Source organism: Megalops cyprinoides, chromosome 3 (genome assembly GCF_013368585.1).
Source record: "Megalops cyprinoides isolate fMegCyp1 chromosome 3, fMegCyp1.pri, whole genome shotgun sequence".
NCBI lineage: Eukaryota > Metazoa > Chordata > Actinopteri > Elopiformes > Megalopidae > Megalops > Megalops cyprinoides.
The window spans coordinates 24,328,935-24,353,761 of NC_050585.1; the positions used below are offsets into that span (position 1 = coordinate 24,328,935).

The 24,827-nt window shown below is 39.7% G+C and overlaps 1 pseudogene; it reads right to left on the reverse strand.

Annotated features, from left to right (window-relative positions):
• Positions 1-24,441, reverse strand: part of LOC118774435 — a 52,374-nt pseudogene extending 27,933 nt beyond the window's left edge.
• Between the last annotated feature and the right edge of the window lie 386 nt (positions 24,442-24,827).

Genomic DNA, 24,827 nt, shown 5'->3' on the forward strand with positions numbered 1-24,827 from the left:
ATTCAGATTCTGTTCATATAGCTAAAAGTTTCTTATTACCTGAAACATACGCTACTTAAGAAGTCAGATTTTTAAAGACAAGGTGGAAGCATATCATTTTATGTGAAGTAGAGAGTCCAAACTACAGAATCCAAGCCACTCAAAATCAAGGGAACATTTTCAGGAAAATCTTGGCAGGCACAGTCTTTGCAATAGCATTCCATTTGAGTTTAGTTCCTATACTGTTATACATCAAGTCTCATATCACAGTGTAACTGTTACGTGTGACTGTAAGAAAGAAGTGAGACAAATGTGACACCGTATTATTAGGGTATTCATTTATTTACAATTACTTTTTCCTTTTCACAGTTCAGTTCTTGTAGATATGAAGAAACAGTTAAGCTCATATCGCCAGAATGCATGCTTCACTACCAGCAAGGCTCATCTGGTCAAAATTACTTCAATGCTGAATACAATGTAAAAAGAATTTCTTTCAAAGCAACAATTTAATTTGTAATAACATCAAAAGTCATTTTACAAATGTGGACATGGCAATTTCTGTAGAAACTATGGACCTGTTCTAATCTAAACTGTTTGATGATACTTTTCTTAATTACATGAATTTGGCATTCAAATATACAGTAAATGTTCAAATGGCAACTGAACTCAATTACTGAATTATAATGTGCCCATGCAGAACATGACTGGCAAATGATTGAGCTTGAATGAAGCTTCAGTGAGAGGTACAGGTGGCGAGTAGCACCTTCACATAAGGCAGACACGCAGCTGCGGCAAGTGGCCTGGCCTAAGATTTTAACTGGGAAAAGAAGAGATTGGGAAAAGAAACTTGTTCACTGAATCTGAAAGTTGAAATGAGACAGAAACAAAAATCATCAGAAGTGATTAATGTAGAATACACCATTACTAAAAAATGAGGGATTTATAAAGGTCTAGGAGGAGCCTAAGTTAGTGAAATTGTGACATTATGTTCAAAACCATTTCAAAGAGATAAAACATGACATAAATTATAATGCTGAGAATAAAGTAGTATTAAAACATAAATGAACACCACCCCTCAAGTTCTACTATAAAGGTGGCAGTCAGCCCCTGAGAAGAGACAGACAGAGTCATGTCCACTTCTGTAACAAATGTATGTGCACAAAATGAAGTTGAGCTAAGAGAACTATTGGAACAACTGACAAAATCCAAGTTAAGAGTTTGCATGTGTAAATTCAGTCTGCATCATCATGACTGACAGTTTCAAACAACAGTGACAGTCAACAGTCAATAAACAGGGAGGATGACAGAATAGCCATGACAGTAAGTCCTCTCACTAAGGACAAATGATTCATACATACACGAATAACAATTAGGTACAGCATTGAAATTATTAACCCAATATTGTGTATTGAACCGAACCATGACACCCTAACTGACACCCTATTCCCTTACTAATTAATCATTAAATATATCTTAATATAACCAATGTATCTGCAAGGACAAGGTTTGAGAGATAACGGAACACAAATCATGATAGTACTAACAACTAGCAGCACTTTTCAACATTTTAAAGTGGCATTTACTTAAGAGAGAGAGAGTGCGTGCAAGAGTAAGAGGCCTTGTTGAGTGAGAGGATAGTGTTTCGGCATTGATATCTCACTGAGCCCAAATCCATCTACTCGGCTTCAATAGTTATCTGCAAAATTCTGGTTTCAGAAAAGCTCTGATGTATACTATACTATAATATACTATAATACTATAGCCTTAACATGAACGCTAAGGATCTTTGGTATGGAAAATCCAGGAACCTTCTGCTGCCATCCTTTTTTACTGACATTAAAAGTAAGTTGAGAATGATAAGATAGAGGCGATCAGTGTGATTTGCTAAGTTGAATTTTTTTTTCTTCATTTTTCCATTTCTCCCCAATTTGGAATGGCCAATTCCCCGAATTTTTGGAATGCCCAATTTGTCATCGATGTTCAGTCCCAATGCACAACCCCTACCGTCAATCTGGAAGAGCGCGGACAAGCACGTGCCCTCCTCCGAGACACGTGATGTCAGCCACTGCTTCTTTTCGCACTGCGGTCCACAAGTTAAGCTAAGCTTAAGCTAAGGACCACAGGCGCCCGATCGACCAGCAGGGGTCGCTGTTGCTAATGGGACCAAAGCCCCTGCCGACGTATCCACCCCTATCCCCAGCGGAACAAAGCCAATGTGCGCTGCCTGTGAGCTCCCGGTCACTGTCGGGAGCCCGCTATGTTGAATATTTACACTAAAGACTGTCTGTTAAAGGACTGACCACTGACCTATACCAGCACTGTAAAAGAAGACTCTCAATTCCAAAGTATTGTGCATATGGATTGAAGTAAATGTGTTTGGAGAAATAATGAGGTATTTATAATTGTCACCTGCATCCACTACTGTATTTGGTAAGGCAATACCTAAGGCCTTGCAAGCAGGTCACAAAAAATGGAAACATGCCTTAAAAATGACAACAATATTACACATAAATTACAGGATAAATGTTCTTTTCAGTTTGGCTGACTGTGTGAAGATTAAATTGAGAAAACACATAGAATCGGTGAAATTCAATAAAAACCTGCACTTGGAACTGGTTTCAAATTTTTGAAGCCAAAAGAATACTAATGTGCACTTTAACACCTCTTGCAAACTGAAGACAGGCCTGGTTAACTCCAATCACTAGCATGCTGTCTACCCTTCCACATATGTTGACAATACAGCAACTTGCCTCTGCCTGTTAAGGTATGTATAGGTGACTGAAACGAAGCTTATGATCCACCATTTTACACTAAAGCAAGTTTAGTCTATCACTCAGCCATTCCCCACTTTCTACTGGAGGAGTCTGACCTGTGCCCTACCTCCACAGAGCACATCTTTCATCATCACAACACTCCCCATCATATCATGTTCTCTGGACACAGTAAGACATCTTGGGCATCTTTCACCAACATGAAAATGTGCTGCAATGACTAATGGAAAACTGATGGGTTCCTTTCAGTCTCTGCCTTTAGATACAATGGGAGAGAATGAAAGAATAATGGCAGTGTACTGAAGGAGAGCCATGGCTTGCAACCGAGGAGCACTCCAAGAAGACACACCGACTGCACGATGGCTGCCCGCACTAGAAAGCATGTCGTCATCATGCATGGCCAAAGCACCAGCAAAGCAACAAAGCATATTCATGTCACTTGCTTTCGCTGAGGCTAAAGAGTAAAACAGGCTGTCCTCACAGAAAAGTGACAGAAAAAAATGCATTAACATATTTAAATATCTCAAAAAAAAAAAAAAAAAAGGCGACAGCTCCAACCACTGAGGTTCACAGCGCACTTAAATTTTGTGCAATACTAGAAGAAGCTTTCTTTAGGAAAGAATGACATTGGGGATGTGCCACTGGTTTAAAATACTCAATTTCCCCACGAATTGCAGTCTGTAATAGCAGTGCAAATGCCAAGCATTCATGTAATAATTCATTCAAGACACTGCCGAAGCTCAGGTATAATGGTCATAGGGTACAGAAACCTTTACTTCGCTGATGAACTCATTTACAGAACATATTTCCCCTTTTTATAACAAAGTAAGTTTGTCACAAACATGAAACACTTTTTGTTCTGCCATTTTGCATTCAAAGAAATCTTGTTCCAACAAGTCACACAAAACTATGTATTAGGAATGTTTAGGAATATACAGTGCACTCCGCTTGTAAGAACTGCATCTGTTCAGAGTGATTTGATTCTTGTAAGAATCTTGTGAGATTCTTAAAAGCGGAGCACCAAATGAGATGGAAAAATGGACGTTTATGTTTTAAGCAGCATTTTTGTCTTAACTGAAAAAGGTCCTGAAAATGTTGTTTAAGCAAAGACAGAAACAAAGTTCAGTATTTTATACAATCCTTTATCAATCAATAAAATACAAATAACAATTCTATTCTCAATGTCATTGTCAATAATTCCTGGTGCTATGCAAACTACAATGCTGTAACAGTCAATATCCTTGACTAAAATGAAATATTCAAAAAACACTTGACTTGGGTTAATAATTATTGTGCATTTCCATGATAACTGGCACTCTGGTGCCTTGCTGGTTCACTCGTTTTATGGCACCTCCTAGCTCTTCCTAGTATTATGCAGTGTCGACTATGAAATGCCCAATCTCTCAGCAAGAATTCTTTCATCGGTCTCAAGACCAAGAGACTCAGGAGGGCAGTGTTTTTCATCTGTAGAAACCTATTTTTAATTATTTCTGCCATTTCAAATGGAATGCGGGCAAGTTCCTGAGCTGCACAACTTTCTGCCCCAAAACATCTCCTGTGCTAGGTGCATTGGTAATTGGAATGAAATAAGATTCACTGTACTCAAGTTCCACGAGCATTTTTCATTAATTATGTATTGTTGCACTCTACTGAGTACCACATTACATGCTAGGAGCCTAAACTGATTCTTACAGAGATTTTGAACAGTTTGAATGATTCTGTCCCAATGTTTTTTTTTGTTTTTTTTTTTTAACTATATGCAGTTGATTCTTATATAATTATTTCTTATGTGCAAGGTGCACTGTATTCAGGTAACAGTTAATGACTGTCTAAGAGATAACCCCAATGGCTTAATAAATTCACATTTTAAAGGGGGAAAAAAGACTTTCACGCTAAACTTCACAAGCTACAGTCTGATCCAGTCTCAAAAGCAATATAGTATGGTTCCTCTTGAGGTCAGCACTTTTTTAATGTTTTTACATACATTAATAGGAGGGGGAGTAAGGTAGTATGTTTTCAAATGATGTTGCCAGAACAGAACCTTACTGCTGTTAGCTAGCAGGAGAGTGGGGTCAGTATTACTTGAACAGGGAGCATGCATTTGGCAGTGCAAAGGAGAGCAAAGCTCTGCATGCTCAGAGACAGTAAAAATTACCTTGAGCTAACAGTACTATTCTTTTGTTATTTCTGTAGTTAGTTAGTCATGGTGTGGTCCAGGTCAACATGGATCTTAGACTGCCAAGAGAGAAAAATAACAGTGCTTCTGAGAGAACAAGCCAATCTCTTTGCTCTTTTATCTCCCCTTTTGTAAGCCCAAAACACTAGAATTATTTTCAGTGTCACGCTGTCAAACTTTTATATTTACAAAAAAGCTTGTGCAAGTTAAATTTGAATAAAGTTATGTCTGAAGTAGTAATTGCAACTTCTACTGTTCTACCAGACAATCCTTAATATTTGCAATGAGTTAACTTAATGTGTTTTGTTGACTAAAGAATGTCATTTTCATTCCTAATCCATAGCCATACATATTTTCAGATGTTCCACTGGAAAAAAAATCTCCCTCAGACAACACACACACACACACACACACACACACACACACACACACACACACACACACACACACACACACACACACACACACACACACACACACACACAGTGCTGTGCCTTTGGCCTGAATTTTTGTGCAAATTAGCTAACAGTGAGCACAAAGAACAGCCAAAATAAAACATGAGTAGTATCATTTCAATATATTTTCTAACATAACCTAGGCGTAGTGTGTAACGTCACAGAAGGTCTATCTTGTGCCCAGCCTCTGCAGCACGAGTTGCGTGTACTTGGTGGCTGCTTGTTTACTGCAGCTGCGTGTCTGTTGGGACCGGGTCTTCACAATGCAGGCGGTCCCATTTCTGGCGCTGCACTTGGAGCTCCGTTGTTTCGCCTTGCTCCAGTGCTTAGGGCGAGTTATAATCTCTACAGCCACTTTCTTGGAACCATACCTATTCTCTGGGTCATCGTCGTCGTCATCATCAGCTGGAGTGGAGCCGGACTTTACCTCAGATTCCTCCGCTGTACAATAGAATAGACAAGCCCATGTTTGTTCCTTCATCTAGGTATACGGTTATGCAAAATACGAAAGAGTAACATCAACAGAAATCCCTGGAGGGAGGTTCAGAAGAATTGTAAATACAATAAATTTTGTTGTATGTCACAGTTCTTATACTTTCTAGTAGGTTCATAAAAGAGGAGGTGATTGATCAATAAATAATGAATAAAGTGGAAAATAAAATTGATTTACTGTTATTCAGCATTGGTAGCTGTATAATAAGCATCCTAGTTGTTCTATAAGAGGGTATTGCTACAATGCCTTTAATGTTCCACTCTTACCATAACACCGACGCCTCTTTCAAGAAAGCTTTGGAAAAGGGACATGCAGTCAGTGATATGGTATTTCCAAGAAAATTATTCTTCGTTGTCCCTTGTGTTATATGGTAATGCATGGAGCTCCAGCTCTGCACACTTCCTCTGATGAGCCAGAGAACACAGAAAGGGAGCTGACAGAGGCGCGCTAACTGAAAACACTGCCCTTTGGTGTGACAGTTACAAAATTACTCTTCATTACATTCAACAACTATCTTGTGCGAGTGCGGCTTTATTCTCATGTGGTTTTCATGTTTGATCTCAGCTATGTCATCATCTGACAATGGCAGGGAACCCACAGCAACGAAACAAATCGGCTTTGCTCCACTGAGGCAGAGACGGATATGTCGGCAGAGTTCGCCCATCCACATTCTTCCCTCTCAGGTAGCAGTCAGGCATCTGTGAGCTGACTGGACGACGTCAGTGGAATAGCACCTATCCTTCAATTAGTGCCCCCTTCACTGCAGTGCACTGCAGGACTTGCAGTTTTAAGAAACAGCCGATGGTTATGTGTGAGGGTAATGCAGCATTGCATTTGGCAACCTGCATTACTGCAGAGGTTGCTGCAGCGAGGTGAGCCGCATGAGCAATTGGTGATTCCAAAAAATCATAGCGTTTCATAAAAGAAATCCATTGCATAAGAAAATGGCAAAATTGTTGCATGTGAGACTGGAGGAATGGAGAAACTGTTGCAGCTCTGCCATTTCAACAATTAGGTCCAGGTACAACAGCCAGACATTTGCAATATTCTGTGGTAAGTACTGAGTCAAGGTCCAATTTTTTGTTTGAATTTGAACTTCACCACACCACCAGTCATTTGCACACAGACATTTAAATAATGAGTCAGTTAATATTTTGTTCCATGTTTCTACAATTTAGCTAAGTATGTTGCACAATTAAATAAGTGAAAAACACTGTTTAAAGTATAAATGTCAATCTATTCATTTGATATTCAACTGAAGAATCACCAGTTTATAAGAATGAAATCATCCTGAAAGCATGTAATTTTTAAAAACAAATTGCACTGTATTATTAAGGCTACTCATACTGCTCTGTTTGCTGGCAACATATTTTCCTGCTATGTGCCGTCATACTCTTGTACTACTCCAACATTCCCGTCAGCATTACAATTATTAATTTTTTTCACTTTACTTTTAATTTTTTGTTTTATATCGAGTTTCAAATTTGATTAAAAATATTCACTACACATTTTTGTTGCACCAGTAGCATATGAGACATGAGTGAGTACCTCACCTGATGATTGCTGGAAGGCACTTGCCTCCAGAACAGCCATGTCCTCTGTAATGGGTTTTATCTTCTGATCATCACTGTCACCTCCAGAGTCAACATACTGGCTGTCCTCCTCACTAAATGAACCGTCGTTATGTAACCTGCTTCTTGGCTTAGCTATTGACTTTCTCTTCGCAACTGTCCCCTTCTTTTTCCCTTTTTTCCCCTCCCATTCCTGCTGATCCTCATCACACTTCAGTTTCTTGGATGCATGAGGCCCACTTTTTCTAAGCTTGCTCAGGTTCTTGTCTTTCTCCAGGTCTGAATCATCACTGGAGGAGTATGAACCATTCCGCCTCTTCTTGGCAGCTTTCCTGACCAAGACCTTATCATCACTGTCTGAGGGTCTGTCCGTCATCCTCCGTTTGATGCCCATTTTCTTCCGCGACTGAGAAGCATTTTTCTTCAGCCAAAAAAGGCATTTCTTTTTGACATTTTGGCACAATTCCTCACCCGTACTCTCAGACTCCCCTGAACCTGGAGCTGTCTGGAGGAGGATGGTAGGGACTTCGTCTGAGTCAGAGTCTTCCACCCTGCTAGAGGAAGCCATGGATCTCCTAGCACATTTCTCACCCTTAAGCTCCAGATTCTCCACATTCTGGGATGTTCTGGTCTTAGCTTCTGTATCAAGGTCTGTATCATCATGGTCAGTGTCACTGTTGTGTAGGCAGGCCAGCTTGCTCTTACCGTCAGCCTGCCTTCGCAGTGGTGTGGTTTTCACCCTGGGTGAACGTCTATTTTCTTGGTCCTCCTCTAGCAGAAGAGACTCCTCAGAATCTCCAACAAATACCACTGCTGCGTCCTCTTCCCTCTCCTCCTCTCCATCTTTACTTTCTTCTCCTCCTCCTTTCCTTTGGAGACAGTACCCTAGAGACTCATCTAGTGGCATGGGTGTCAGCTTCACCACCAGTTTTTTGGTCACTTTGATGGGACTCTTCCTCACATCAACGGATTTGCTGTTAGAGACAGGTTGTCTAGAGGATTTCCTGGCTCCAGCTGGATGGCACCCTGCTGTTTCTGTAACTCCTGCAGAGTCTGTGACGCTATCCTCTATCTCTAAAATCTCCTCTGGGACAGAGAGTTGAAAGTCTGTGATTCCACAAGTGAGCTCTTGGACATTATGTGACAGAGCAGGGTTTTCCTCCATCTCAGCATCATCCGGGGCAGTACATTCTTCCACAACATTTCTGCCATCAGCAGCATTTTCCATGACATTATCCACACAACTTTGGTTTTCAACACGGTTACCTGCAGTATCATTTACCGTGACTTCCGCACCTGGGTCCTGAGGAGACAGCTCGCTGGAGTCACACTCATCCTCTCCATTCAGCTGCACAATGTCTTTGAATTCCTGCTCCAAAGCCTCCTCCAGAGCAGCGTGAGCTGTTCTCAGATCCGCTAACACTGACCCGAAGGCTTTCAAGTGCCGGAGCCTCACTGCACGTGTGCCCTGGTCCTCTGAACCCTGCTGTATGAATTTGACAAAAGTGTTATTCAGGGCAGCTGTAGTTTCCACAAGCTTTTTCGCCTTTTTAGCCAGCTCTCGGGGAACCTTTAAAGCTTTGTAGGTAAAAACTACAGTTCCACAATCAAGACTGTCCGAGGTGTGGGCTTTCTCATTGGAAGTGGTTTTGTCCTTTTGCAAGTGTTTGATTGCACTGTCATCTTGGCCTGGCTTCTCACTCTCCCCTTTGGTCCTCCTCTGGTGCTCGAGGTTCTGGAGCACGCTGTCACAGGCGACCACCAGGTCTAAGAGGGGCTCCGGGCTGCAAACATAGCAGTACCACTTGCTCTCCTCGTCCATGATGCCGGACAGCTCTTTCCGGCCCAGGTTGCGCAAGATGCATTTTTTGCAGAAGGCATTACTACAGAAGTCGCAGCAAATTAAGTTTCCCCCCTCAGCACACCATCTGAAAGAAAAAAAAAATGTAATTGTAATAAGGTGATGTAACAGTAGCTACTGGACAAAATATCAGTAAAAACATTAGTTAATTAGAAAATATTAAAACATTAGTAAAACCAAATCTTAATATTATCCACTTGTGTTGCTCCGATGTAACTTGACCAATAACAAAATTAAGTGAGAAAGTTTTAGGGGATCACCCCTTTAGCAGATTAATATTTTTGGTGGGCAAATTAGCATACCACTTCTGAGCAATTTCCACATATGTCCTATTTAAAGCTCTCTCCTAATGGTATAATGCACAAGCAGATCCCAAGATTTCGGTATATTGACAATGGTTAAAAATGATCCTTTTATCAATTTATATCATGCCAATACAAGGAAACAACATTCTCACGTGACAGTACTACTAGATATACGTGGTACATTCACCTTTGCATACCTACGCACAACAAAAGATATGTCACAGGTTCATACATCCAACAGGAAAATAATAGATGAATAATACATTTAAGGGTTTGAAGCTAATCCAAGCTAAGTTTTGCAGAGTAGGCAGTTGGCAGCAGTATCTCCTGTGAGGGAGACACATGTTCAGATTTCCATTTCATTAAGATTTTAGGGTAACACTTTTTCCCAGCCATAGCAGTCAGAAGTAAAAGTACTTATTATCCCTGCAAAGTTTAATGATGTAATGTCCACAAGGACCCATATTCTAGCGTCATCTGGGATATCTGTTTCTAATATTTCAGATGTCACACTTATAATGTTCTTCCAAAAACGTTGTAATTGGGGACAATTCTGTGACAAATGTAATCGGTCTCCAGCATTTATTTTACATCTAGGACATATGTCTTACCTACTGGTAGATATATGCAGTCTGCAAGGGGTGAAATTGTACAATATGTTAAACTGAATGTGTTTATTCTGGTTGTCATCATAAAGGTTTAATGAAAACCATCCTACCTGCACTGTTCATCCATGCCATCCACATCCTTGCTGATGTCATCACTCATATAATATTTGAAACATGCCTGAAAAAAAAAAACACAACTGGTCAATAAACATGCATATTTGCAGAGGCCAAACAATAAGATCTAGGACATGACATTTAGCAACAAAATAAATGAAAATACATCTTTCATATCACCTTTTATGTATCAATCTAGAGGTTCCAGTACACTAGAGCTATTAGCAGTAATTCACAATGCATTAGTTTTTGTTTGTTTTCGTTTTGTTTTTGTTTTGTGCTATATTGGTAACATACTGTAGCAGAGAGGAATTAATTCCAAATGATCTGCATGACTTTTTTCATTTTTTAATTTTCACGTGAATGATTACTGTCATCAGTGGTGCTAATAGCAGTTCGAACAGCAGTTAGCTTCAATTGGTTTATATATAGCTGGTTATGCGCTTTCTGCCTGTCAAAATCAAATAATAAATGCTTAAAGATCATTAGGTAGTTACTTTCCACAATTCTGTCTTCAAACATATAACATGATTAACCTTAAATAAATTAAAAATGGCACATGGACCTCATTTTAGCAGTCTTTTGACACAGAAACAAAGTCAATGTCCTAAGTGGTAAATGAAATGTATGAAACTACAACTAGTATGGTAGACTCATGTGACCAAGACACAGCAAATTTACCACAATTCTGTCTTCATATTACGTTTTGATTCAGTCTCGTTTCTAGAATGCATTTTATGCTTCATAACTCAATGCACTAAAATACTGTTGCCAGCTCTTGTCCCTTATTGCTTCAATACTCTTTTTATGGTACAAAGGGAAATACTGCAACTGTGATAAGTTATTTCTAATTTCTGCACACATCATAGCTACTAGCTGATTTTGTTAAAATGCCTTGTGTTGCCTCACTTGGATGTGATCATATACACCAGTAAAATACAGAGCTGTCCATTCTGTTGATAGTAGTACAGCAAAGTATAGCATATACTGTAGCAGGAAAATTTTTAGTGGCTTACGCTCTTATGCTCGCACGCACGCACAAACACACACATTTAAAGACCAACCCCTCTTTAAATAGAAGTGAACTGTGTTTCAGTTTCATTTTAGATTTGGGTGAATGTTCTGGACCACTATTACCATCACAATGTCCACCGTTGGCTAAGCTTAGCAGAGGAAAATTAACTTCTATTTGTTATTGCTTTTATACTTGAAGGAAAGTCAATATATTCAGATGCTTCTAAACAGATCCAGAAGCTTCCACCTACCTTGTGAAAAACAGAACACCAGTGTTGATTTCTTTTTGTTGGATTTTATTTGACAATTGTGCTTTGGGGAATTAAATACAGTATTTGCAAATACAGTATTTAATACATATGCAATGCCATAATGGCATTAAGATTCAAGTATGCCATGTACACACACACACCAATTCAATTTAATGTTTAAATTTGATATATCCCTCCAATAAAATATCTATTTGACTACTAGACAAAATGATTACCATATAAACAGGCTCACCTTACAAATTATCACTTTTAGTACAGGATGCTGGTAGAATGAGTCTTTCTGAAAATGGTTGACTTGCTGTCCACAGGCAGTGCAGCTGACAATCTTTAAGTGCTCACCTACAACAAACAATGAATATTATAGAAGAATCACTCCTCCTCCAAAAATCTATAATGACATTTATCCACAACATATTCTAACATATCCCCCAAAACCAGGCAAGAATGTATAGACATAATTGAAGCAAACATTATTGTTATTAAAGTACACTCCCCAACACCCAGCAGCAAAGAACACTAGGGGCACAACTTTGCTAAAATGTTTAGCCACCTCTTAATTGCTTCAAAATGCATATTGCAAACAGCTTATGTTGGCAAATTGCATTGCGTGATAATGGTGCCACTACTGAGACCAGTGACCTGACAGGCTGTAGTAACATAGGTCTTTGGTGGCCTTCAACAAACTGTCCAGACAGCTTGCTCTGGCTGCCTAGCAAATCTCAGCCTCCATACTTCTGTTTTTGCCTTGATCTCACGACATGATCCGCAGAGATGCTGTTGGGTCACATGACCAGTGGATCTCAGTCTCTACTCTCAGCATTCTGAGATTTATACCATGTAGAGGCTTTTCAAGGAATTTGGTAAAGTCCATGCCCCGCACCCATACAGGAGGACTCACTCAACTCTGGCAGTGAAGAATCTTAGCTTCAGATGCTCTGTAATGCTACTGGCCCAGACTGTGCTCAGTGAGTTCAGTGCCTTCCAGGCTAGGGTGATGCTGGTCTTCACATCTTTCCCAGTCTCATCCACCCAGGACGCTGGCAAACATTTGCCATACCGCAAAGCATTGCTTATGAACAGGAGCCTTTCGCACTTAGGCTTGTTCTTGGACCACTTGCTTTGTTCCTAATGGATTTACCACAACTGAACGGCACTGTGGTATTATGTCACAATACACCATCACTGAACTCCATACTCCGAATCTTACATAATGTAATAAACAAACGTTTTGCACGGATTGTGTTTTTAAACACAGTTACACTGTGTAACAGAAACAATCAATCATTTTCAGGGTTTGATTCCTATTCATTCTGCACAGCTTCATACAGCTCATCTGTTTTCTAAATTCTGATCATCTGAGTGGAAAGACTTTGGTTTCATTCAAAAAGAGGAAATGTCCTCAATAAATGTATTTAAAATCACATTACATTCAGGCTTAGTAGACGTTCTTAGCAAGAACGACTTACAAAAGTCCATATAAGGCAAAGCACAGAGACAACACTAAATCAAGTGTCACAATCCAACAGTAGAAGTCATGATGTAACATGTCACATACTGCTATGTGTCACAGTACTGCTTGACAGAAATTCTGTTTTTTAATACGCAGCACATGACCTAATCAGAACTTTCCAAGGTGAAAAAGGCTAATTCACTTTGAGACTTAAAATCCAGCCCTCTTTGAGGAAGACTTGAGAGTAAACTCCCTTATGTCATCAATTACCTCCTCGCTTCCGTGGAAAGTCATTTCTAAATTTGGTGGCTCCTCTGCAGCGGAACTCTGGCCCTCTGAAGTCATCTTTGGCTTCATTTCCTACAGGCTCTGGTCTCACCACCACTGTGCCTGTCAGCATGAGATAGGAGGCACATCTGCTGATGGAAGCAAATAATCTAACCCCTTAATGAGCCACAGGGATGTACACAGTGGTGATCGAGACCAAAACCTCTTACCTTTCGGCAGTCTTTTCATGTCAAGATCACTGTCTGAACCATTGATGGAAACGACATCTTCGTCCCCACTTGCACATGAAACACCCGATTCGTCTAATCCAGTATGCTTGGTCACAATGGAGGGCTTCCTGAGATCACGTGTTTGAAAGATGAATTGTTCAACTGATTATAGCAATACAAATACATACCATAATACATTACATCCCTATTACTACAAAATACTCTGTAGTGACAGTAAACATTTACGTCACAGTTATACTGAAATGGTGGTGTCTTGGTGCACCAAACCCACCTCTTTGAGCGAGAAGAAGTGGGCTTCACAGCTTCAACTGAGATGCCTGACTACAAGGAACATAAATGATCAATCAGTGACCAGAAAAGCAGATGTGATTCAGCATCAATTTCATACAATAACATTGCACCTACGGGAAGCAAAGATTAAATTCTCCATAGTCTGGTTTACTGCAGGCTTTATTGGTTAATTTTGGCAATGCTTTGGATACAGTGGATATAAAAAGTCTAGTAGGGACCACCTAAAACTATTAAGACAGAATCATAAGTACCTCTTTTATGATTTGATCTGCAGTGTGTGATTCAACATTCTGGCCCGGTATACCTGTGGATGGAAAGGAAACATGCATCCATTTTCTCAGCAAGCAAGATCCAGACCAGAGTAAGTCTCTGTGCCTGTCTTCCTCCTCTTTGCATAACACTTCCCCTTTTAGATGGACACTGCAGTGGGACACTACGGTGGAATTACTGGGCATTTCCACAAAGCATTTTGTGCACTGTCAGCAACTGTCCAGAAGACAGTGAGACAGCTTAGCAAACTTGTAAATTTCAAATTAGTTGAAACAATTACCATCATATTTTTAACATATCAAATTGGCCTTCACATTTAATTACAAGCCCATGCTACTGTCTGAGACCAGCTAACTGAAGAGCTGTGTCCTTAAGAAGATGTTCATCTCAGACATGTGATAGCTCACCCTGTACGTCATCATCCAAAATTGAGAAGTAGCCTAGTAATAAGAAAAATGTATAGGCTTCAATACTTGAATACCAACAGGACATCAGAAAGCAATGGTATCGATTTGGATGTCCGTCAGAATGAAACATGAGCTTAAAAATTTTCTATCAGAAAAATTAAACACCACCTCAATTACCAAGCTGATGAAACTGATCAATTAACTCAAGTAAAGAAAAGTAAGGCATTTCAAGCTACTGGGTGCAAAACTTGCAGGACTGACTAAGGCATACGCATAATGAGCTTCCACCGTCTACTGGCTAAGTTTTATCTTACATGATAGCTACACACAAGATACACTATTATTTTTAAATATATGTAACTGTGGTTGTACGAATTTATTAATGAATTGATGAATGAAATGAATGTGACATTATAGTAACACTACAATGCAACATTTGCATTCAGTCATGAAAATCTAGCCATGATCAATGTTCAGTTATTCAGACAATGGGAAAAATATCAAATGACTTATAACCAGCCACTATAGCTTCTATGAAAGGGAACAGAGTTAGAGTTATCTAACATTGCATATTTGTAACAGCAAGCATTTGTTCCAATTTTCATTATTCAGACAGGAGCATATTTTATTAAGTGTTAAACAGCAAATAACCTTCATTTTCCATACTTTTCCCAGATTACAAAACAAACAAACAAAAACATACCCATAATTTCCCACCTGATCACAACCCTCCAAGAAAAGTTAACAATATTCTCTGTCACTGACTTGGTCTGAGTTTTGATGTTGCAGAATATTTATCACAACAGCAAATGCTTACAATGTTGTGGTTACCATGTACTTACCACAAGAGCTTTCAGGAATGGCAGGCAATCTACTGTCCTCTTCAAATGAAAGGGCCAAGTACTCATGAAGCTTTGTCACCAGCGTAGTCAGCTTGCTGGTACTAAAGAATGACAAAGATAAAAACAACTGTCACTGCCTTGCAAAATGTTACTTGATTAATTATAGGTTGCAGCAGAATGGGAATTCAAAATTCACCAGACAACAATGTTCCAATTTTCCAGCTAGTAAGGGGTACAGTTTCCCCTTAGACGTTCATACCATACCAAAAACATAAAAGCACCTTATCCCCATTTCTAGAAAGCTGGCTTGTTCTAGTTCCAAAATTGTTGCACCAACATGCTAAATACAGTATATACTAAATGTACTGTTCTCAGCATTACCAATTACTTTATTACATTTACCGCAATAAAAGAACAAATACATCATGCTCTGTTTCAAACTATTCATTTACTTAAAATTTAGCAGCTTTAATATATTACATTTACACTAATTGCTGCTGCTACTTTTTTCATAAAATATATCAATCATAACATTATTTGAATAGGCAGTTTTATCTACATATATATTACATATACATACACACAAACAGGTGACAGACATTTGGGCATCTTGCATTTTACAAGAGTTCTTTGATTTACATAGAATGCAGTGATAACGAGTCATTATCAAATCCCTTGATATCTTGAATATTGGGACAGCTAGGGGGTGTTGTCAGGCATGACGCAAAGTGGATATACCATGGTGTTGAGTGCTGTAATGCCATACCTGCTAACTTTTATGAAACTGACAACAGATTAGGTTTTTTTTATATAAACATACACACACACACAGCAGGGGAATCAGCACTGTGCTCTGTGGCACCCCTGATATGGGCTTGGATATTGAGGCGGTGTTTTCTTGAATCTTTACAAACTTGGTCTTGTCTAAAATATGATCTCAACCAGACTAGGCCTTGGCCTGAAATGCCATACTCCAGTGGTTCTCAACCGGTGTGCCATGAGGCAAAGTGAAGTGTGCCATGGAATTTTGAGGAACCCAATGCATTTTTATACAGGCTCATGAAATAGTATTTTAAATACACCAATGACACTGCTTCTTAATTAAAAACATTTGTAGGTAGTCACTTATTTACAACTTTTACAATTATAGTTCCACGTTGCGAGCACAAAGGCTCATGGGATTGTTAATGTTTAAGCTTAAATTGTTGTTTAGAGAGCGTTAGGGGCTAAATAGCAATGAGGCACCATGGCCAAGACTCCTGCAGTAATTTATCACCTCCGACCAGTATTCATGATAGGAATGCATCATGTAGTAAAATAAAACAGCTTCTCCTAGATCCGTGAGATGTACGGAGCACAGGAGATTTAATGAGAAGCTGAGATCTCTGTCTTGCGACGCAAGGTTGCCACATTAGTTCACTACCTATCAACACGGTTGCTAGGATACGACACATAAGCATAGTCGCCTACTTTTACATTTTGAGTTGACAGAATGGAGATATTTCTTTCACAGCTACCCCGACCCACAAAAGAACAGGTAGATAGTTTACTGACATTTAAAAAAAAAAAACCGTAAACAGACGGTATAATGAGAGTTACCTCGCCCTTGGCTTTACCTGGACTGGCAATTAGGGCTGTCTGGAAAACCATTTTTTGGGCTCTGGAGCTTTAGTAGTAATCAACAACGAATATTTGAAGCTTCAGCTGGGGGGGGTATGATGAGCGTGACTCAGGAAGGACTCAGTCAGACATTTCTCCCTTCTCGGCCAAGATGGACGGCATTGCACTGCAACATGTGTCGGTTTAATTAAAGGCATTATTTTTTAAGGATTCTGTTATTCGACAGTATTGTTTGTATTGTATTGTCATTTGTTAATAAAAAACAATTTTCCAAAAGGTTTGGTGTGTTTTATGCATGTTTGTAATCCTGAGGGGTTTGGTTGAACGAGGTCCTTTCTATGCACTTTTTGTGACATAACAGCTTGTGACAATTTTTCTTATCATGTATAAATTACAGACCTATAGGCACTTAGACATGAAGCATCCCCATGTGAGTGACAAAGATTTGTCCTTCTTCAAATGGTCAAGAGACCAAAATCAGGAGCAGCAAGATCGTATGATGAACTGTGTGAAGATCTGATACAGCGCAGGAGGCTAGTTACTTAGTGGCAGAGCTTATTGATCTTGTCTGCATGTCAGAAAATCGTACATGTGATGCTTGGTGAAAATGCTGCAAAAACGATATCAAAAGTCCCTTCTTCTGACAGTAGAAAAGAAAGAAGAATAGACGGAATGTCTGATGACACTGACAAAATTCTGGCGGAAAAGTTAAAAGCCAGTGATACGTTCTCTTTGCAAATAGACGAGTCCAGTGACATCACTGGAGCCGCTCAACTGCTGGCAAATGTAAGATAAGGTGATCGTGATCATATTCAGGAGACCCTTCTTTTTTGTAAGGAACTAAAAAATCCATACTACAGGAGAGGAGACTTTTAGGGTGGCAGATAACTACTTGAGAGAGAAAAATCTTTCTTGGGATATGTGTTCCAGCGTGTGCACAGACAGCACTGCTGCAATGATGGGGAGAGTAAGAGGATTTGTATCCAAACTGAAAGCACAACATCCAAATGTTAAAATCAACCACTGCATTCATTCTCCACCGTGAAGCTCTAGTTGCCAAAACCTTGCCTTCTGAGTTGTCAGAGGTGTTAGACCAGGCCGTGAAGATGGTCAACAATATTAAATCATGGCCTTTGAAGTCTCGCCTCTTCTCCATTCTCTGCACTGAAATGGGAGCTGACCACCAAAGTCTTCTCCTACACACCAAAGTGCGTTGGCTGTCATGGGGGAAAGTCCTCTCCCATCTTTATGAGCTACGAGAAGAACTATTTCGAGTTCGTATTTGGAATTTTCGAGGCAACGCGATGTGCCACACAAGGAAAATCTATCCAATCTATCCAACCTTGCTTATCTTGCCGACATATTCACCCATCTCAATGAGTTAAACACGAAGATGCAGGGCAGAAATGAAAACATTCTCACCACCACTGACAAGATTCGTGGGTTCATGGCAAAGCTGGACCTTTGGTAAGAGGCTTTGTATGAAGCCTGCACGGAAATGTTTCCTTTGGCTTCAGAAGCACTACAGGAAGGGTGAGTATGCACGGTTATGGCTATACACCTGAAAACCCGTGAAGGAGTGGATACGAGACCCATTCAATCCGCTGTCTTCCACAAAGAAAATCACACTGAGAGAGGAGGAGGAGTGCACAGAGCTCCAAATGGAGAGGTACCCCTTGATGAATTCTGGCTATCTGCAGCAGCTGAGTACCCCATCATCTCCGGGCACACTACTGCACAACTTTTACAGTTTCCCACCACCTACCTGTGCGAAGTCGCGTTCTCCGCGCTTGCCTACGTGAAAAACAACAGGAGGGCTCGCCTTAGAGCAGGACCTGCGAGTGGCCCTCTCTTCAATATCACCAAGGAATAAAAGAATCTGTGCACGTCGCCAGACACAGGTGTCCCATTAAATCCAGTAAGTCAACATATTTCTGAGACTAACAATTTACAATAATATGTCTAATAATATTTTTGCCAAATACTTTTTCTTTTTTTTACAATGATGATTGTATTTCATGGGTATAATTACAGGCCTATTTAGTATAGCTATTTAAGTTCTTACGCTAACCTCATCCCTTTCTATTCACTGTCGCTCACAGTTTGGCCTTTGGAGATAAACCCCTGGGGGAACGAAGACTGTTACTCCGCAGACAGGCATAGGCCTAATTGATGGAACTGCTTTGTTTGGTCGAGGTCATCTCTTGGTTTGGATGGAGGTCATAATTTTTTGGCTGTTGTTTATTAAGTTCCTTGGTGACCTGCCCTATTTTAGTTATAGTATTTTAATGGTTAATGTTAAAAACCCTGTGAAAAGACTTTATAAAACGTGTATTGTGCTATCAGAGGAGTAATGTCTTATGTTTAGTTGCACATATTTCATTTTGTTTGAGCCTGGTCCATGTGGCAGAAGGTCTCTTTGAGCTGCTGGAGCTGTGTGAGCGCATGTGTGTGTGTGTGCGCACACGCACTTATACTCTGTGAAAACACTGACGTTTTATATTCCGCACTATGTCGGACAAGTTCTTGCTCCGATGCACTTTAAATGCATTTTTAATAAAGTATACGATTGCCTGTCTGATTTAACTATCTGATAATTATTTGACGGTCTGCTGTAGTGCAATATGGGTCAAATCTCGCTAATGACATTATAGCCTATCATAATGTGTGTGACATTCTTCATGGATAACCAACTTTAAGTTGGTGTGCCTTGACGTTCTGGTTTGACCTTTGATGTGCCTTAGCCCCAAAAAGGTTGAAAACCTCTGCCATACTCTGATCTGTACAATAAGATGGTACAGTCAACAGTATCGAATACCTCATTGTGGTCAAGCAGGATTAGAAGGAGGCCAACATCAGTGTAGAGACAGAGTGCATTTAGGCCACGCCCACACCATGGGGGAAAACAACGCTGCAATTTCCATTGATTTGCATTGTACAGTTCTCTTTATTGTTTTAAAACTAAAATCGCAACCATACCAAAAAGCTGTTTCATGGTGCGTTGCAAGGCAAATAAAACTAACCCTGATTTAAGCTTTTACAGGATTCCAAGACACAAAACGGAGCCAAAAAGACGTCATAGTTGGCTTAAAGCTACTAGTAGACAGGAGGGCTCCCTAGCCACAGGGACCTTATGGGATCCCGATACTATTTACGTCTATGTGTGCAGCAATTTTGCGTCAGGTAAGTCAAAAAGTTAATTAATTCTCAGAGAATTTGTCGTTAAGAATTTGTATATGATTGATTCCAATTCCCCAGATACATTAGTTTAGCTAGTTAGTTAGCTAGCTTGCTCTAGTACTCAATCTATGGTCAATCTTCAAGTTTTCAGGGACCAAATAGCTTATACTCACCCGTTAGTCACTTTTAATAAAGCCTTCTGGAAAGTGCATGTGGAGAATAACATTGTAATCAGGGTTTGAAACCAGGCTGGTCCACGCAGAGCAAATCCGAAGCACCTTCTAAATGCACTCTCTTTTATACTTTTCTCCTAACCCCTCCTGTCGCGGAAGTCAAACACAAACTTCTTCTTCAGTTTCACACCCCATCTCCTTGTACACCGTTATCTCCCACTCTGGCATCGTGCCCACTCCATATTCTGCCTCCCCTGTACACCATTATCTTCAAGGCCGCACATATCTAAAATATAAAAATAAATAAAAATTAACAGTCCTGCCTTGGCTGCACACCAGTATCGCCAAGGCCACACATCTGTTATATTAAAATATGACTTATTACTTGCTTTGGCCTAAGGGTAATTCCAGGTCAAATCAACAGATTTTGGAAAATTTTCTCCACTGACCATTTTGGATTTGCTTCATACTTTATGTAAATAATGTCATTGTACCCAACAACTAGTGTGCACAATTTTCGGCTTGTATCTGTTCGGCTTGTTCATTTTTCAGATATGGAGGCTTTAAAAAGGGGTCGTGGTGCGCAAAAAATGAGTGTTGCTGAAAAATCACGAAGTTCCATAAGTCATTATTTTTGAACTATTCATGCTAGATGCTTGAAATTTTCAGGGATTGTTCTACGCTATTAGATGTCTTTAACTTGTGAAATAGTTGGCCCACAGTTGCATATTTGCCAAGTTATGGCTTGCTGAAAATTGTGTCAAAAAAATTCTTTCATGCTTTGGAGCACTACATCTTCACACTGAACCACATTAGATCTTTTAAATTTTGATATATAATACTCATGTTATATCAAACATGGTCTTCATGGTTTTGGGTGATTGTTTTTTTCATTGGCTGCCATGTGATGTTTTGTTTACGTAGCCATGTGCTTCTGTTCCTTCGTCTCTGTCTCCTCCCCTCACCTTATTCTGTTTATTAGCCTGGTCATTGACTGCTTTGTGTTCACCTGTCCCTCGTGTTTAACCAATGATGTTTCCCCTGTTGGGTTCTCCTTGTGTGCAGATAATGACCATGACAAGACCATGTTTGATACCTTAATTAATATAGTTTGGTTCAAGGTACCAACTTCATATTTTGTGCATTTACTAATTAGAACATGCTCTTTTCAGTGGTATGATTGTTTTTATGGTAGACTTTGTCATACATGGGCAATATGCGCTTGAAATATAGATGCGTAATCATTTTTTCCATTTTTAATGCCTCATAAATCAGAAATTTTTATTTCTTTCAGACATGCACCTAGTTGCTAAGAAAGTACTATGAGTATTATATATCAAATTTAAAAGATCTAATGTGGTTCAATGTGAAAATATTGTGCTCCAAAGCACAAGAGAATTTTTTAATACAATTTTTCAGCAAGACATAACTTGGCAAATATGCAACTGTGGGCCAACTATTTCACAAGTTAAAGACATCTAATAGCGTAGAACAATATCTAAAAATTTCAAGCATCTAGCATGAATAGTTCCAAAGTAATGACTTATAGAACTTCGTGATTTTTCAGCAACACTCATTTTTTGCACACCACAACCCCTTTTTAAAGCCTTTCATCCTCCAGAGAAATGAAAGAAGATACAAGCTGAAACTTTTGCACACTAGTTGTTGGGTACAATGACATTGTTTACATAAAGTATGAAGCAAATCCAAAATGGTCAGTCGGGAGGCCTCTGTTGATTTCACATGGAATGACCCCTAATTGACATTTACTGACATTATTTCCACAAGTCACACCCCTTCAGTAAAAAAAACACTCAGCAGCATCAGGGAGATATGACACTAAGCAGTCTCTTGTATAACACTGAACAAACAAAGAACCCCAATATTTGCAACCCCTTCATCATGGAGTTCAATTATTTTAATCTTAAACTCAAGGTCCATCTTCTGGGCAATGTGCAAACAGCGTTTAACTCCCATTGTCAGCCCCAACAACAGGCCTTACTTTGTAACTTATGGCATACAGATATCTCACAGCTGCATACCTTCCCACAGTCTCCTGTACACTTCTGACCCTTCTTTTTAGTTTCTGCTCACATGCAAACAAAGTATAATAGGATAATGTTTATTTAAGGCTAACATATTGGCTTGTCTGGTTTCCTTATACACTTCCAGACCTCCACATGCATAGTAGAGATAGAGTAAATGGCTGATTTAATATGTCAATAACTGTGGTTAAAATCGCAACAGTTATCTCCACCAAGTAACAAGCTTGATTGTACAATGTCAAGTTCTGCTTTTCTCTAGTCGGGTGAAAGTGGCAATGCTTATGAACTATTTCCCACCACAAGATCCCTAACAAACATTCAGTGTTGCTACTGTAATACCCCAACTACCCAGATAGCATGTCACGACAATGACAATAACGGTAATAGTAGTGCCAGTGATATGACAAGACAGAAAAATGACAAGTTCATACGTCTTTGATTCAGATTGATACAGAACAAGAAGGATAACGGTAATAGTAGTGCTAATGATATGTAGCTTAACAGTAGGCTACAGACTTGAGCATTTTGATCACAACGTTAGTTAACATTAGCTATCAAGATGACAATATTGACTAGCTTAGCATACCTGGTGATTCGATCAGGTAATGGGCAAAATAAGTGACATTTTTCCACACTGATTTTGGGATAGAAAAGGGACACTGAGGGAGTCCAATCAGACTTAGTTTCTCTATACAGCTGGCCCTTTCTTCGGGCAGAGAGTATTGAAATAGGCTGGTGTTGACATTTTATGTTAAAGCTGTTTCAAGCCACGGTGTCCCGCAATTTCCCCATTCACTCCCTTTCAACTTCGCGGAATGTTTTCCCCCAGGAGGGACGTGGTGCGCTCTGTCTCTATGCAGCTTTAACTCATTCTGAATACAGCCAGGGCTGTGAAATAAGTTGAGTGTAGTGTGGTGTCAACCGGCGTGCCCACTTGGACAGTGTCAGCTTCACGGACTACGTTAAAGTACTTGCAGGAATACAAATGAAACGTTAGCTGGCTAATCATTTACATGTCTAGCCATTGAAGGTTTTTTCTCGAGATCCACAAGAAACCACGAAACAATAACAATGCACGGTAAAAATGGACTGGATGTGGCTAAATAATATGCCTTTAATGAGCAAACTAGCTAACCGCTTTAATAAGCAAGGCAGAACACAGCTGGGAAGCTACCAAACTAGGAAACAGCAGAATCGTGGCGTTAACCCCTCCCTCTCCACAACCACCAAACTACCTATGTAGTTCAGATTCTTTCATTTTAGCCGACAAGCTATACTAGCAATAACAGAGTATAGGCACATCAGCACTCAGAAGCAAGCATATCACACATTTTCAAGTCTGCCTAACGTTGGGTAGCAAATGACTTATTAGCTGCTCTTGTAAAGACAACCAGCTATTTGAAGAGCAATACAAACTACCTTTAGCCGGTTGATATCATTTTTAGTAATATAATGATGTGTAGCCTAACTGACATATCTAGCTACCTATGAATTGCTGATCCCCCCACCCCCCCAACACACACACACACACACACACAAAGTCAGCCAAACCAGGCGTGTGCACCTAGCAAGCTATCATTAGTTAAGCTACAAAGTTTTCTCTGGTTTCTCTACGCCCATAAATTGTAGGCTAGCGAACATTAGCTAATATAGGTCAGTATCTGTACCCTAATGCTGTAGTCTAGTCTGAACACTGCAACGCACGCCCCCTACACAAACACCTGCGCTGTGACTTCTGTTAGCCATCGTTAGCTCATGGGACTGAACTGTCCGCGTACAGTTAATTGACACTTGGCTATTCTAGCTAGCTAGTTAACTTAGCTAGTTAGCAACAAACAAACTCCAGTTTCAAAACTACATACCCACAAATGTCTGCAGTCATCTCTTTTGCATTTACGGCACCATGAAGCGCACTCTGATTTTCTCAGAAGACAGTGTTCTTGAAGTCCTCAACGGGACCGTTTTGCAAAAATGCTCCCAAGTAATTAGCTTACTTGAGCTCTGCTAACAAAGCAGACCCGCCATCTTGCCGGTCGGATGGATACACACTAAGATGGCGTACTTCGCGGAGACCGCACATACTCAGCTGGGTGATTCTCATGAAGCTTTACTAAGCATGTCCAAGTCATATTTTACATAAAAAAACATCAGAAAGAAATAACTTATTATATTTTATATAAAGAAAATGAAGAGTACTTTAGGGACATTTTTTTTATTTTATTTTAACATTATTTACATTATTATTTACAAACATATTCCATTGAATTCATTACCGAAATGTGTCCGGATCCATTATTCTATGTTTTTCTTTTATTCTTTTAAAAATCCTTTCTCTATACAGAGAATAAAAATCATGCAGTGTTATGTAAAAATGTGTCTATTTGTGATGTGTAGTGGTACTTATGGTATTTA